Source organism: Mustela lutreola, chromosome 5 (assembly GCF_030435805.1).
Source record: "Mustela lutreola isolate mMusLut2 chromosome 5, mMusLut2.pri, whole genome shotgun sequence".
NCBI classification, from domain to species: domain Eukaryota; kingdom Metazoa; phylum Chordata; class Mammalia; order Carnivora; family Mustelidae; genus Mustela; species Mustela lutreola.
The window spans coordinates 85,289,598-85,303,015 of NC_081294.1; the positions used below are offsets into that span (position 1 = coordinate 85,289,598).

Below are 13,418 nucleotides of genomic sequence, written 5' to 3' on the forward strand. Positions count from 1 at the left end.
CTTGATTTCCCTGAATTTCTGCACCATGAACCTCCTAGGCCTCAGCAGTAGAAAAAGAATTCAGGGATGAGAAACATAAGCTGTATCATGTGGGCATGAGGCAAGGTGCTCTCACATGGTGCCCAGGAAAGACAATCCCACACCATACAGAATGGGTCTCCACAGAGTAGCTGAAGAACAAGTCCAACATCCATGGACTTGCTGGAGGCCAAGAGGATCTGTGGTGACACCAACATGTTGTTTGATACAGCAACATTTTGTGATCACTGTTGCCTAGAATAGTTATATAGAAGAATTATAACTTACAAACAATAGCATCCAAAATAATGATCCCCATCCACGTACAGATGCCCACATCCCACTCCCTGGAGCCTGTGAATATGTTTACTACGCAAAGGGGGATGGAGGTTGCAGATGAAATTAAAGAATTAAGATCGCTAATCAGCTCACCCTAAAATACAGAGATTATCTGGATGGGGCAATGTAATCACAGGCATTTTTAAATGTGGAAGCAGCTGGCAGATGAGTCCATGTCAGAGCCGTGCACTGTGAGAAAGACCCCACCAGCCGTCATTGGCTTTGGAGTGACCTCTAGAAACCAGAAATGACAAGAAAATCGATTCTCCTCTAGAACTTCCAGAAAGGAATGGAGCCTTGCAGAGTCTTGATTTTAGCCCAGTAGACCCTGCATCAGACTTCTGACCTACAGAGCTACAAAATAAGAAATTTGTGTTGTTTTAAGCCACAACGTTTTTGATAATTTGTTGCAATAGCAATGGGAAACTCATAGCCTTACTTAATTACTTGGGGGCATTTAGATTACTTGCAACTTTTTCTCATGAGAGGATGAGAAGGCAATGGAACTCCTTATAGCTAAATCTTTCTGCATCTCCACAATTTTTTTAAATTTATAGAAATCATTTGTTGGGTCAAAGATCGTGCATAACTTAATAACCCTTACAGTATTGCCTTCCAAAAAGATAGTAACAATTTGAAATAACTGTCAACACATGAGAATTCCCAACAAGAGAGAATACTCTTTCTGTTTTTTAATTTTTAACTGAATCGTACCTAAATGTTTTAAATTGCATTTTTATTATCAATAATTCGTGTGCATGTTTATGCATTCCTCCATAATCTAGGGATATAGCAGCCATCCTTATATTTTCTTTGGAAATTACTTGTTCAGATTCTCCAATCATTTTTTTTTTCAGGTGTTCATTCTCCCTTCAAATTTTCCTTGATGATCACCCAACAACCTCAACAATGAATGCATCACGGATCTAACCTTTCACCACCGGACTAGGCTTAAAGATGTTATTTCCAAACAATTTCTAATGGACACTTGAATGCTCGGCATTCAAGTAAACTCCTATTTGAAAGTAAACTCATATTTGAAAGTGAAAAAGTTGCCAAAAGAAGAGCAATTTTCTCTCACATGCTCTCAGTTTGTCACAGTCTCCATGGCTTCACATTTACCCTTAAAGGTAGGAGAGGTCTAAGCCCAAAGGAAATGACCTTACCTGTGAGACAAATAAGTAACCACACCATCGCTAAAATTAGGTTATGTTTCCTAGTAATAAGACACCGAGATCTTCAGCAGCATTGCAGAGAAAGAAAAAGAAAGAAAAAAACCCACACATTTTGTGTTTCATTATGCATCACAAATGTCAAAACCTGAAATGAAACCGTCTCCCTATGTGGGGAACAGCACCATGAAAATTCCTTTCCTTTCTCTTCCTACTTCCATAGATTTCCAAATTCCTGGAAGGAAGACATACTCTCAAATGCTTTTTAGTTTTACTCAGAGAAAATAAAATTCTGTATTGTTTTCATTTATGTTTAACATAGTGAAGAAAAAAGAAAGAAAGAAAGAAAGAAACCAAAACTTAATTTCCAATAGTCTTGGGTTTGAGGGGTTCTTTTGCTTGTTAGCATACAATGAACCTCCCTCCACATGGCTTCAAGCTACCAGACCACAGGCCCCCCACATGCCCTTAATCCTCTCCTCAGCTCTTCTACTGAAGAATCTGGCCTTCATAATGCCAGATTGTTTGGGGAGAATTCCCTCTCCCAGAACTCTGTAGTACCCCATCAATGACAGGAGCAGCTCCAGTCCTGTTTTGGGCAGCATGTCCCTGGGTCTGCTCACTGACTGACAAGGGTCTACAGTATAACAAAGTTGACAGTTGGGCAGAAGCTCTGGTTCCTCTTTAAGTGTTAATGGCTCATACCAGTTTTTCCAAAGTCACCTGAGTGATCTTTGTCAAAGTTGATCCTGTGGTGATGCATGCCACCAGCATTACCCTGGCCTCTGGGGTGCTTCTTTCTTGCCTAAGTGGCCTTGGCCATGGCTCACGTGACCCCAAAATTTCCAGGTCATCCTCAGTCTAGAGGGCATGCTGGCTGTCCAGATGAAAGAGAGCTGATTTCCAATAGTTTCTAATGTGACCATTTGTCTTTGTTATCGAAAAAGCATATTGACTTTTTAAGATGAGAACACTCCCTTCTTGTCTACAGTAAAATATGAACGCATTAACTCTATCTGGTGACTCTCTGAGATTCAGGCCAGGTCTACAGAGCAAAACCTTTCAGGGAACAATCAACAAAGCCACTAAGTTGAAGATGGATAGATGACTTACTAACTGGACCTCTCAGTTATACAAATACCACCGAATCGTCAGAGCTCTCAGGTAAATCTTTAAGCTTTTGGTTTCAGAATGTGTTTGTGTCTGCTTCCAGTAGTGGGGCTGGTGAAGAAAGCAGTAATATCAGTGATAAATAATCCAGTCCAAATATCCATATATTTGCCAATATTTAATAAAACTTACAATTAGCGTGGTAGTATTCTAAATTACTTATATATGTTAATATTTAATCTTGTTATGTACCTTTGTTATCAGCTTCATTTTACACATGAGGATACTAAGAGGCACAGAGAAGTTAATTAAATTTACTGAAGTCATCTACTAGTAGGGCTGGGTTTGAACCCAGAGTTAATGTTCTTGACCACACACTATGCGCTCTTATAGCTCAATTATATCTTCAGAGCTGAAATTCTTAATGTGGGATCCATGAGCTCCTTCAAGGCCATGAATGGACATCAGGAAGTCTGTGAATTTGCCAAAAATAGTATGGAAGTGTTTGGGTGCATATGTGTGTCTCTGCTTCATCAGATTCTCAAATGGCTCTACACTTCAAAAAAGAAAAAAAGAAAGATGGTAAAGGACCACTACTTTCAGAAAACAGCGTTACTGTGAACATTGTGAAGTCACGCTTCACAATGAAAAGTTAGTGGTTTTTACATGATGTGGAATTGGGTTAGAACCTTGTGTGGCCATCTATTTATTGTATAAACTTGGGCACTTTAAATGCCCAATCTAAACTCTATGGTCCTTATCTCTCCAGGAGAATTATAACACCTACCTTGCATTATAGTTAACATCGAAACCAGTGTCTGGAACTCACCAGTGTCTGGAAAATCATAGACAGTGTTATTACTATTGTTTCTATAGTGGTTGATTTTTGTTCTTTAATATAACATACTAAATTATCAGTCCAAATTATAATCTTGCCATGAAATACTGAGAGGTTTTTAACATCAATAACATAGTGTTATTACAACCTGAAAGTGAGACAATGCAGCCCTGGAATAGGAAATGAACAGATTAGGAATGGCCATAGCAGGAGAATGGGATCTTCCCCACTCTGCTCTGTGCGATGTAGTCTTTAATCTTCTTGTTTTGTGAGGTTTAAGAAAAGAGATTCTATTGCCTGACGCTTCCTTCCTCCCCTGGGTAAGAAGCAGATAGATAATACTTTAAAGGTGCTTTGAATTCTTAGTGAGGAGAAGCACTGCTTAAATTCAAGATTCTGTTATCCAGAGACATCATAGAAAATTGTAAAAGCTAGAAAAAAGTGTACCTGAACAATTAAAAGAACAATAGAAACTCAAGTCGGAGCTTAAAAAAAAGAGCACTTTGCGAACAGTTTTCATTTTAAGGAATAGGTGAGTGTCAAGTCTGGATTCCAAAGGCACTGAAAGGTGATGAATCATTAATAAGCTCTGTTTACCATTTCTCAGTGAGCCACCTGTGTCAGTCTCATAATCCTCAACTGTCTGCCTTTTACTTACATCTACCTGAACCTGAAGTCTTCTCCCATCCTGGCTGCTAACGTCTCATCCTTTCAATCTCTTTCAAGAAGGAAATAAGCAAATAGGTCTGCATTCTTTGTGAAGACCTCTCAGGCTCCCTACGGACAGTATCTGCTGTCTCTGAATTCTTTCTATTCCTCATTTCTATTCCCCAGGCACTCAGCACACTGTCTAGCGCTGTGATCATTTGCATGTTTGTCTACAGTGTTGTTTTGTGTCTTCCTACTACTCAGATCTTTAAACGTAAGAACTATGTTTTTATTCATCTTTGCAGAACTCCTCCAAAAACATCTATGGAGTAATAGCACAGATAGGAAATGAATGAATGTGTAAATTGCTCAGGAAAAAGGTCCTGCCATAATTTCATACTCTGGAATTAGAAGTACAAGCAAAAAAAAGTGTACTTAACGAATTTGCTATGTGTCCTTTCCTGCTGGGGACTTTAGTCAACATGTGATCCTGGGCTACAACATATATTTTTTAGCTGCACCCCTATTTTAGCTCATCTGCCTTGCCTCGTTTTCCATATACATAATAACAAATAAAGGGGAAAGAGAAAAATAAATAAAAGCCACTAAAAACCTATAGCTTTATTATATGCAAGGTGTACCATCGTATTTATGCAGAAACAGATGGTTCTGTGAGCTTGGCTCCCATGAGGCTCAAGAAACCAAGGCAGTGGTTTTTATTTCTTTACAGATCACTCAGGCTCTCCTGGGAGGAAATATGACCTCTCCAGCCATGTTAGCAACCATGCCCAGGAATCACCTAGAAGGAGGGAGTTGGAGGGAGGAAGAAAAAGAAGGGAAACTGAGTCTCTCCATGAGCCTTCTTTTCCCAGGCAGAATACCCAGGATGTAATCAATCGCCCCAAAGACCACTTTCTCTTCTTCCAGGGGTTCAGATGCAAAGGTCCCTTTATTTAGGTGAGTACCTGTGTAACTAATAAGGCATTTTTTCAATTGGAACTGTTAGGGTCCGTGATCAAAGGAGCAAGACTGATACAAAGCAAAGCTTTATTTCACGCCACGCATGGAGAATCAAACCGACCAGTCGGGGCCACCTCTTACAGAGAGAGCGACACCTCCCAGCCTCACAGACTAACTTTTATAGAGCAAAGGCTATGCGGTTGAGCCTGGCCACACACAGGTGGCCAATGAGATTGTAAAACACAGAGAAAGTTGCATAGTCATACTAGGTCACAAATGGGTGGCCAATTGAATTACAATTCATCCCATAGTAGCTATTTGAACTAGCCTATCACCTTGGTAAGAATCGGTGTCCAAAAAGCCCAAAAGGGGTCCACATTCTTTAGGGAGATAGTGATTGGATGTCTCCAAGGGGTCTGACTCATCCCTGCATTTGGGCTCTGTTATCTCTACCTGACCTGACCTGCGTTTGTATTTGGGCTCTGTTATCAGGGACTGGTCCACCATATTTTACTGGTTTCCCAGACTTGCTTTTAAGTAAGTTCCCGGGGGGGGGGGGGGTCAGTTTAAGTTTTACTGCATAAACAACAAACAACAAATTGCTCTAAGTAGGCCCTTACAGAACAGTGGAAGTAGGCTCTCCCTGACCTAGCTGCTGAATCTGAGGATGAAGAATGGCCCTCATGCAAGCCAAGGAGCAGGAGGTTTGTCTGGGACCAGAGCCAAGTTGTGTGTGTCCTGCCAGGAACGTTGCAGCCCTGCGCTACCCTACTCCAACACTTTAGCTCTGATCACACAGTCCTCCTGGTGATCTCTGCACACCTATGATCAAATGGTGAGCTGGGAAAACGCCCTCTGTTAGGAATGTCAGCACAAAGAGGCAAAAGTAGTTTAACTCACTGCTTTCCAAGACTTGGTCACAGTCTTATAAATTCAGAACTGCTCTGGGGACGAGCTGCATCAGAATCACCTGAAGTGTTTATTTAAATGCAGGTTGCCAAGTTCTCCCTCTAGGACTCTGACCCACTGTCCCTGCAGTGGGCCTGGAAAATCTACCTTTTAAGTAGGCACTCTGAGTGGTTACCCTGACATTAGAGAACCATTCCTTAAAAAAGTAAAAAAAAAAAAAAAAAAAAAGGGTGGGGGGACGCCTGGGTGGCTCAGTGGGTTAAAGTCTCTGCCTTCAGCTCAGGTCATGATCCCAGGGTCCTGGAATCGAGTCCCGCATCGGGCTTTCTGCTCAGCAGGGAGCCTGCTTCCTCCTCTCTCTTTCTCTCTGCCTGCCTCTCTGCCTACTTGTGACCTTTCTCTGTCTGTCAAATAAATAAATAAAATCTTTAAAAAAAAGAAAAAGAAAAAGAAAGAAAGAAAAAGGAGCATGTCTAGATATTTCTCATTTTTGCCCTAACCATTTCAAAACAAAGATAAATCAATTGAGACATGTGGACAAAAAAATAATTTCAAAGCCTAACATAATAATAGGAAATTCACTTGTAGTAAAACTTAACCCAATATATAGTAAAATTTACCCGAATCACCATAAGAAAACACTAACAAATGTGTGAGCGTCACAGAGGGCAGTAATTACTGTTGATAACACCACCACAGAGACAGGTGGGAAGCCGCACGCCATCCACACTGCTTTGACCGTCTCTTTCTGACAGAGACGGTCAGACTCGAACCAGACTCGAACCAGGTCATTAAGGCCAACTTGCTCTGCACCACATGTGGCGGGGGGAAGATGGGACTTCATTCTGGATCGCTTTCAGTTTTTCCAGAATCCTGTGCAGGATTACATGAGGAGATGAAATGTCATCTCACACAAGATGCTACCCAGCTCTAATCAAAGCGCTGGAAATCTGTGTAGGAGATTTAGTCAAAGGAAACTGGCTATTGCCCCCTGCTCACTGTGACCTGTAAGTATTCTGAGCTCCTCTCATTCTCAAGATACTTTGGCCACCGGGGGCGGTTCTGTGAAAAGGACTCTGAAGTCCAAAACCAAAAATAGGGATGGAGAAAAAAGTGAGCGAGCACATTCAGTGTTATGTTCTGTTATAATACTTCTTTATCATATCTCTTTCTTTTAATATCTATAATATACTATATCTTTTAATATTTATGATATCTATAATATTAAAATATTATCTGTATAAGCAAAGACCAGATCCTATAGAATAAGATTGAAATGCATGACCATATTTGCATATTATTTTTAAATGTTTTTTCACTGTAAATAGCAACATTATTAAATTTTTGAAAAACAGGAAAGGTAAAAATAGCACTCATAATGTTGTCAACCCGACACAAGCACTGTTAAGATTTTGGTATATTTTGTTGCAAGTAGGCTTTATTCATAAGCACGGTTAACATAGTCAAGCAAATTATGTGTCCTCTGCGATTGCAAGTGATTCGCTTACTGTAGAATTAGTGTTAGCCCATGCTGCTATGTGTTACATTGAACCATATGAAATTACTGATATTTGACTATTTGATATTAAAAATATAGCCACTTCCTGTGGTCCAAACCAGTGTTTTCCTAATTGTGATTTGAAAGTCAGAATGATTATCATATAGATAGGCTGCTCCTTCTTCTTGGTACCTGCTGTTGGTAATGAGTACCTGTTATTTCCCTGTTCACCTTAGTGTAAATTGCATGCATAAAAGAAGGACATAAAGACTAGCTCTCACAAGAAGATCCAACAGATTTGCATTATATTGTTGTGCTGAATGAGAATTAATCAAGTAGGAACAATGTACATTGTAAATGAAGCTAGCCACTGGCATGCTTAATTAATAGGCCCACTTGCTTGGAAAGTGTGCCCAGCAAATCAAGAAAAGTTTGCGCCCGCCTTTCCCAGACTATCCATCAGTAGGTTCACAAACTAGACTCCCAGCTAGCCCTCTTTGCTTGTTGACTTCTGCTGTGTCTGTGTATGTGTGCGCATACGCGTATGTGGCTGTATGCATGTGTTTGTTTTAGATTTAGCTTTAAAATGCACTGTAAAATCAAAGATGCATTTCCGTAAGTCTACCTATGAAAAGCTTGACTCTTGTCAATCTTTGCCACGTTTAAATGTTAAAGCGAGTTACACAATTTCCCTGAAGCACAGAAAAGCAAAGCTGTTACTTCCACTCTAGTTCTTGGGTTTAGTGTCTTGGTTTTGGGGTTTGGTTTCTTCCTTTAGGTGTTTATTCCACAAATCCAAAGCAGGTGGAGGTACCCACGGCCTCTCTGTCTGGTGCTGTCTGGTCAGCGCCCAAGCATACCTCTCCAGGCCTTTGACACTAAATACTCTTGGCTTTGCCAGAGCCTGGGATTCCGGGATTCCCTTCTGGTGCTTCTTCCATGAAACAATGGGAAATAGAAGCAATTTGTGGTAACACACATTGTGGGAGTTTTAGGTAAACAAAATACCAAAAGAAAACCCTATAAATTCTCCTGTCTCTCTGTGCTTGTTTATAAATAGGTAGCCCTCTGAAAGAACTGATCAGATTTGAATAAATTAAGTTCATGGCTTAATTTCCTCCAGTCTCTGACATAAATGATATGTTGTCCTTTCTTCCAAGAAGGGCAAACCTTGAGTTTTTCTTGGGGACTACCCCAATGTCCCATAAAGAGAAACATGACCAAATATTTTCCTTTAAAAAGGCAGTTTCTGGGGCACCTGGGTGGCTCAGTGGCTTTAACCTCTGTCTTCAGCTGCAGTCATGATCTCAGGGTCCTGGGATCGAGCCCCGCGAGGGGCTCTCTGCTCAGCAGGGAGCCTGCTTCCTCCTCTCTCTCTGCCTGCCTCTCTGCCTACTTGTGATCTCTGTCTGTCAAATAAATAAATAAATAAAAATCTAAAAAAATAAAAAGGCCATTTCTAATAAATAAATAAATAAATGCATGAGAGAGTGAGTCAATGAACGAATGGCAATTTCCCATCCATGCTGTGACCCACAACCAGTTAAAGTGATCTACAACTCTTTCCAGTAAATATATTTTTTTCTTTTTTCTGTTTTTTTTTTTTTAAGATTTTATTTATTTATTTGACAGAGAGATCACAAGCAGGCAGAGAGACAGGCAGAAGGAGGGGGAAGCAGGCTCCCCGCTGAACAGAGAGCCCAATGCAGGGCTCCATCCCAGGACCCTGAGATCATGACCCAAGCCGAAGGCAGAGGCTTAACCCACTGAGACAACAGGTGCCCCAAGTATGTTTTTTTCAATAGCAATTTTTACTTTGGTCAGTTTAAGCTGAAACTAGTTTTTACACAAAAGTCCTCACAGCCAAAGTTGGCCAATGTCGGTATAGGTAAGAAGGACAGCTGTGACCCAGCACTCTTGCCTCAGATGTTCTCAGCAAATACTGAGAAAAGTCCTAGTGTGATAGGACCTAGCACTCCCAAGCGCTGAACTCCCCTGCAGTCAGACCAGACTTAGCTAACTGAAGTTCACTCAGCAAGGGAGACTGTACACCTAGGACCCACAGAACAGCTCGGTAAGTGTGTGTTGGATGGGTCTTATGGGATTTAGACTTGTGTCAGCAGTATTCGGGGAGGATTCAAAGAGCAGGAGTTTTCCCTGACCTGAGTGTTGTCAAGAAGTGGGGTAATTACTGGGCATCCTAATGGATCTCACTTACCTAGAAGGCAGAAAGAATAGAGAGACCATGTTTAAGAAGCAGCAGTGACTAAGCGGTGACAGCCAGTAGGGGGTGTTTGGTCACTTTTGGGGTGCATTCAATGACCTTGTTTTTGCCTTTGCTCAGACATGACTGCAGAGTGGACTTGGTTTGCTCCCCTTGTCTGATACTGGTGACCTTTGAAGTATTTATGATCAACAGGAAAAATCAGGGTCCAGCTGTGAGTGCCAGTCTGCTTTTTTCTTTCTCAGAAGAGAGAGTCTTCAGATCCAGCCCTAAAGGCACTTCCAGGCTAGTGAGAGATAAAGAAGTCCACAGCCCTGATTTTCTTCTCTTTTTTATAAGGAGGTGGGATGGAATAGGGGAGGCGAGGGGTTTGTGTTCTCACAATAAAGTCAGAAAACTCCATCTCCTCTCTGCCACCTCTGTGGCCAGCAGGGTGATGTTGCTCAAGAAACCACAAAGGAGGTGAGAGGACTTCAACATGGTTAACTTTCCAGGGTTCAGTGTAGTGGTGTGCTCAGTGCCGTTCTGTGTGCTTGTGCGTAAGAGAGCTTGAGAGGACTGTGCCTTACACACACAGGCTCCCCAGACTCCAGGTATAATCCATTCATTAAGATCAAAATCCCGGGACGCCTGGGTGGCTCAGTTGGTTAAGCGGCTGCCTTCGGCTCAGGTCATGATCCCAGCGTCCTGGGATCGAGTCCCACATCGGGCTCCTTGCTTGGCAGGGAGCCTGCTTCTCCCTCTGCCTCTGCCTGCCACTCTGTCTGCCTGTGCTTGCTCTCGCTTCTCTCTCTATGACAAATAAATAAATAAAATCTTTAAAAAAAAAAATCAAAATCCCTTTAAGGGTTCTCCTTCCTCCTTGTCCATCCAACCAGATAACAGGCATGAAGACTGGGAGAAAGCAAGAGCAGGAGAGAAGAAAGGAAGGTGTGCGTGGGCATGTGTGACTCTGTGTTCTATGGAAAAGCTCGCCCTTGTGACCATTTCAGCTTCTAAATCTTAGCAAGGTGAGGGCTGGGAGCATCAGCTACTCAGAGGAGCCTCTGAAGAAGGGGGGACAGTCAAAGGTGAGAACGTGAGGGCTGTAAACAATGCAGGGATAGGCAAGTGACAGCGGCCACTACTGTTGTGTCCTTTGTTTTTAGAAGATCCATAAGACCAAGACCCTCTGCAGTTTCAAACTGAGCTTAAGGCAACATGAAAAGAAAGCACTAGAATTGTCTCCCTCTACTACTGTGTATTCAACCTTGAGCACACTCCCTACTTTCCTTGCCTTGACTTTTTGAAAAGAGAGCAAGGTGGTTAGCCTAGAAGAGGCTTGGGGAAAGAAAGAGAAGAGCAGAGTGTGGGCAAGCCTCAAAGGCAGGTGAGAGCCTCAGGCTGGTTTGCACATGCTCAGAAGTGGGGAAACCACATTTCCACTGAGGTGGCTAATGAAGACTCTGGCCCCACTTCCGCCCAGCCCCACCGCTGGGGAAAACCTGGAACCCTGGTTTCCTTCCACCTGTCCATTCACAGACCTAAGACCATCTGAATAATGACTGAGTTCTCCACTGCAGCTTTTCAAACACAGAACTGTCATCCACCACCAATATAATTTTATCACTGACAGGCCAATGGAACTAAAGTTAACCTAGACTTGCGTAACAGTACAGGCCTATAAACGTATGCTGTGACTTTTTAGAAATCAGTTGCTGAAAACAGATGCATAAAGGAGAAAGGGGGGAAAATGAGAGGGAGGCACATCAAAAGACACTCTTTAACTGTAGAAAACAAACTGAGGGGTGCTGGGGGGAGGTGGGGTGGAGGATGGATTAAATGGGTGATGGGCATTAAGGAGGGGTCTTGTTAGGATGAGCCCTGGGTATTATATCTAAGTGATGAATCACTGAATTCTCCTGAAACTAATATTACACCATATGTTTACTAACTGAAGTTTAAGTAAAAATTTGAGACATTGAAAAAATAATCAGTTGCTGATTGTCATTTATCAGAATATGTCTTCAGCCAAGTCCTTCGTTAGAGCATACTAAATAAACAAGACATATATTTTAATCAAAGCTGCTTTCTGGGCTGTGTTATTGTTGTCCTTGACTAAACTGTGTTTCCCATTTTCTAACTGGAAGGTAAAGCTGCTATAAAACTGTGGGAATACTTAAGCTACAAAAAATAGGAGGAAATGGCACACCCCACGCCAGGTATCATGCGGCAGGATGGGCAAGCACCAAAAAGGACTCGTGAACAATTTCAAATACCTTGAGAGAAGTCAGTGTCGCCGTAATAGACTGAAAAGTGACACAGACCACATTCTAGAAAAGGAAGAAAAATGATGAATCATTTCTGAGTGTCAATTATTGCAAGGATGGCTGATTCTGGGGACCGATTCCATTCCTTTGATAAAGACACCAATAGATTAGAAAGGGAAAATCTCACTATAAGGAATTGTGACTTCAATTCAGAGTGAGAGTAAGGAGAGTTATATATTCTTGTGTAATCAGTAATCTTCTACCTGTAAATTAATGTGCTCTTTGAGATGAAAGAGGATGTGATTTCTTAGATATGACAACAACTACATGAGGCAAAAGAGGTTGGTGAACTGGGCTTCATCAAAATTTAAAACTTCTCTGCTTTGAAAAACACCATCAAGAAAAATAAAAGACAACCCCAAGACTAGGAGACAATGTTGTGCCTGAGTTTTCGCGTCCGAGAGACCACTACAGAGCCAACACCGATGCAATCACACGAGGGTTTATTCGACAAGCTTAAGCTTGAGCCCAAGTATACCTGACACAGCAGAGTAGGGACTTGGACCTCGAGCTTAGTTAAGGCAGGGGTATTTATGGGTTCCTGTTACTAAAGCAGGCTGGGGGTCTCTGGAACCAAAGTAGGGTGGGGGTCTTTAGAACTAAAGTAGGGTGGGGCTTCTTAGAACTAAAGTAAAGTAGGGGAAAGTTCAGCCCTTGGGCACAGGGGTCTGAGATGGCTGTACTTCTGCTAAGGCTAAACCTGAGGTGGGATGGCCTTGATTTTTCTCAGCCTCCACAAGAGTATTTGCAAATCATGTATCTGATAAGGGAATAATATCCAGGATATATAAAAAGCACTTACAACTCAATAATAAAAAGATAAATAACCCCATTTTTTAGAAGGCAAAATATTTGAATAAACATTTCTCCAACAAAGAGAGATAAATGGCTCCTAAGCATTTGAAAAGAAGCTCCTAGCTAGTCATTCATAAACTGCTAATGGGATACTACTTCATACCCTCTAGAATAGCAATTACCAAACAACAGCAGCAACAACAAGAAGTAGTGGCAATGATGTAGAAACCGCCTATAGTGTTGAAGAGTGGAACTTTCATACAATGTTGATGGCAATGTAAAATAGTGCAATCACTTTGGATAACAGTTTAGAAGTTCCTCAAAATGTTAAACACATAATTAGCATACAACCCAGTAACCTGGGCCTTATGGGAATTCTAACGGGTTATATGGTGACTACTAATGGGTACAAATCTTCTTTGGGAATGATGAACATGACCTATAATTATTTATGGTGATAGTTGCACAACTCAGTAAATATACTGAAAACCATTCAATTATAAACTTCAGATGGGTAAAATTAATGGTATGTAAAATATATTTCATAAAGCTCTTAAGAGTCAACACGAGGGACGCCTGGGTGGCTCAGTTGGTTAAG

The 13,418-nt window shown here is 41.5% G+C and overlaps 1 pseudogene; it reads right to left on the minus strand.

Moving 5' to 3' along the window:
- Positions 1–1,963: 1,963 nt before the first annotated feature.
- LOC131831383 (large ribosomal subunit protein uL15-like) lies at positions 1,964–2,401 on the minus strand (annotated as a pseudogene).
- Between the last annotated feature and the right edge of the window lie 11,017 nt (positions 2,402–13,418).